Source organism: Macaca fascicularis, chromosome 11 (assembly GCF_037993035.2).
Source record: "Macaca fascicularis isolate 582-1 chromosome 11, T2T-MFA8v1.1".
NCBI lineage: Eukaryota > Metazoa > Chordata > Mammalia > Primates > Cercopithecidae > Macaca > Macaca fascicularis.
In genome coordinates, this window is record NC_088385.1 from 12878127 (window position 1) to 12881646 (window position 3520).

The window sequence follows — 3520 nt, forward strand, 5'->3', positions numbered from 1 at the left end:
CCCATAACTGCTTTAAAATCCTGAAATGCAATACATATTCAAGGACTTCATTATTAGTTTTTTTAAAACTGTAAGAACAGAGTGAGCCTGGTTTTAACCTCTCTGCCACAACAACACCGTGTACATCTGTCTTTTACTGTTTGTTCCTTCTCCAGCAGCTGCTGCCTGGCTGGCCGACTGCAGAAGAAGAGTCTCTGGTACTCCCGGTGGGCCCTCGGGAAAAGCGTGAGCACCACGATCAAGTCTCAGGACGCCGGACACGTTAGGGTCGCCCACAGACCGCCATTCCCAATGCCTAGAAGGCACTGAAGGGGCCTCCTGCTCTTTGTAAATGTCAACTCTCCTAAGCTATGCTGTGTAGAAAATTTTTAACTGCAGTCCACACATACTTTCTTTCTGTCTTGTTTTTATCCTAGAGGCATATTGTTATGGAAAATTAAGTTTGCAAGGTTGAAGGGTTTTCTGAAAGTCGACTTCTAATCCTGGAAGGAAAAAAAAAAAAAAATGGGCCAGATGTGGTGCTCACGCCTGTAATCCCAGCAGTTTGGGAGGCTGAGGCAGGCAGATCGCTTGAGCCCAGGAGCTCGAGACCAGCCTGGAAAACATGGCAAAACCCTGTCTCTACTAAAAATACAAAAAAAAAAAAAAAAAAAAAAAAAAAAAAAAATTAGCTGGGCGTGGTGACATGTGTCTATTCCCAGCTACTCAGGAAGCTGAGGTGGGAGGATCACCTGAGCCCAGGAGGTGAAGGCTGCAGTCAGCCTACATTTGCATCACTGCACTCCAGCTTGGGTGACACAGTGAGACCCCGTCTCAAAAAAACAAAAAGCAAAAACAACTGTATAAAAAATCATTACAGAAGGGAGCTGGCTGGGCATGGTGGCTCACGCCTGTAATCCCAGCACTTTGGGAGGTCGGGGTGGGCAGATCACCTGAAGTCAGGAGTTTAAGACCAGCCTGGCCAATATGGCAAAACTCCATCTCTAATAAAAATACAAAAATTAGCTGGGCGTGGTGGCGGGTGCCTGTAGTCCCAGCTACTCAGGAGGCTGAGAGAGGAGAATCACTTCAACCCGGGAAGCAGAAATTGCAGTTGGCCGAGATTGTGCCATTGCACTCCAGCCTGGGCAACGAGAGCAAGAGTCCACTTCAAAAAATAAAAAATAAAAATGAAAATAAAAGGGAGCTAATGTTTTTCATTTAAGGGAAGGGAGAATAACATTCAGTATTTATACATCTCACACACACATCTGCAGTGGTAGCCTCAAGTATTCAAGATACACATTCCCACAAATATAGTTCAAAACTACCCACCAAGTTACACGCTAAGAGCACATGCATTGTAAGAATGCTACATTATATTTTTTAAAAGCATCTGTATCCAATATTTTAGCAAACTGGCAGTTTTCCCTTCAGGTGCTGTATGCCTAAATTATTACATGTTTAGTCATTCATTTTAGAATTTATGGCCTCCTTTAGACAAAAGAAATATATTTAAACACAAGCTACTAAATTAATGACTTAGGGGAAAAATTACTAAATTAACTTGGAAGTTAAACTTTGCAAACTGAATTTGTTGGACCTCATGTAAGCTAGACGATCAGTTTTTTAAATTGTTGTGTGTTTCCCTCAAGGATGGAAGTCTACTCTTGTCTCTCATCCACTGTGCACACCACTGCAGCCCGCACCTGTCCTCCACGGCGCCACAGTGCGGCCTGCAATTCACCCTGTACCACGCCTTCCACACCTTACCTGAAAGTCACTAAGTATAACCAAGAAGGCAATGAAAAGCAGATAAATGACCTCCACCCCCACATCCAGCATGCAAATGTTAAACATTCATCAAAGTAAAACCAAAAACCAAAAACCAAAAACCCATGTTAGCTCAAGATTGTAACTGGTAGAGTTATGTGCATGGCAATTTTAAAAGTCCAGTTAAGTAAAAACCTAATTGAAAGTCTCAAGAAATACGAAGTTTATACAAGAAGACATCTGCAAACATTGACAGTGAGGAGAGGACTTCACTCTGCATCCAGCCTGTCCTGGAAGCCACGGCCAAACGCCAGGTTGTATAGATCTGAAAAGCAGAAAAAAACAAGCGTTGAAATGTGTACAAGTCTCAGCAATGTACAAATTCGAAGTAGGATGCTCAGAAACCTTGAATTTCCAATCAGAAAACAGGAACATGAGCAAGTTCCCCAGCAGTGCCCACCTTCTGCCTATGGCACATGTAACAGGATCGCTGGCCACCTCGGGGGGACAGAGGCTTCCTGGTCACATTCGCTCTGGCAGCCGCACAGCTGGCCCTGCCACAAACACCTGAGTAATACTGAAGAACCACCCGCTCCCTGGGCTTTGCTCACTCTAGCCGGGAGAGAGTATTTACAGAGTACATTATCGACTGAGCCCTCGTTCAATGCGTCAAGCTTGTTGAAGGCAGTGAACTGAGCAGAGCAAATGTCCCCAGTTGGACGGCACTCAGTCACGACAGCAGCAGCCACTGTTCACAGGGCACTGGCTTCGTGCCGGGAACAGTTCCAAGCGTCTTCTTTCTGTCCGAGGAATGTGCACTGCAACCCTGTGGGGCCATTTGCAACGTCCACCAGAGTTCTGAGGCAGCAGAGTCCAGGCTGTCTGTGGGCCTTGCCGCTTGGCCGTCCATGTCCCCTGCAGATCAGACCTCACTGCAGGGACTGCGGGTTCCAGGGCTGCCTTGAGGCACATGCTCCCCCTTCGCCACCTCTTCCTGGCCCCTGACACCAACCCTCACCACTGCTGCCAACACTTTATTTTCTCATGGCTCCTGAGGGGCCTGTTCTTTCTGCCCTTCCCTGCTCCCTGCGTCCGGCTTGGAGGATGCCCACATCAACGCCAACGCTCATGTAATCACCACCCCTTCCATGGGGCTTGACGCCTAGGAGTCTCAATATCAGAAAGTCAGATTCCTGTGCTTCTTGGAGAATTTCTTCCCATCGTGGAAGTGAAGGAGATCAAATTCTAGGTGCCTGCAATCACCTCATTTCCACAGCTAAGCAACTTCAGTAGTAGCACAAAACAAAAAAGTTAATATTTGGGGTAGATTTTGGCCCATATTTTTAACATATGCATAGTTATTTACCTAGCTGAAGTATATCCCTCTCCTCTTAGGCTCTTCAACAAGGCTGATTTTCAAACATAGACTGGCTTTTGGTACATGAAGGCAGCTTTAAAAGATGTCAGGATCGGGCCGGGCAGAGTGGCTCAAGCCTGTAATCCCAGCATTTTAGGAGGCCAAGGTGGGCCAATCTCTTGAGGTAAGGAGTTCGAGACCAGCCTGGCCAATACAGCAAAACCCTTCCTGTATTAGAAATTTTTGTAATTAGCCAAGCGTGGTGGCACACACCTATAATCCCAGCTACTCGGGAGGCTGAGGCAGGGAGAACTGCTTGACACAGGAGGCAAAGGTTGCAGCGAGCGAAGATCGCACCACTGCACTCCAGCCTGGGTGACAAAGTGAGACTGTCTCAAACAAGCACTTAGA

At 46.5% G+C, this 3520-nt stretch overlaps 1 long non-coding RNA gene across 1 annotated transcript; it reads right to left on the reverse strand.

Annotated features, from left to right (window-relative positions):
• Window positions 1-1340: 1340 nt before the first annotated feature.
• On the reverse strand, window positions 1341-3051 carry LOC102144794 (uncharacterized). The gene is made up of 2 exons (XR_006695784.3): window positions 2213-3051; window positions 1341-2077 (listed from the first exon to the last, which is right to left on the reverse strand). It is a non-coding gene; the product is annotated as an uncharacterized lncRNA (long non-coding RNA).
• Between the last annotated feature and the right edge of the window lie 469 nt (window positions 3052-3520).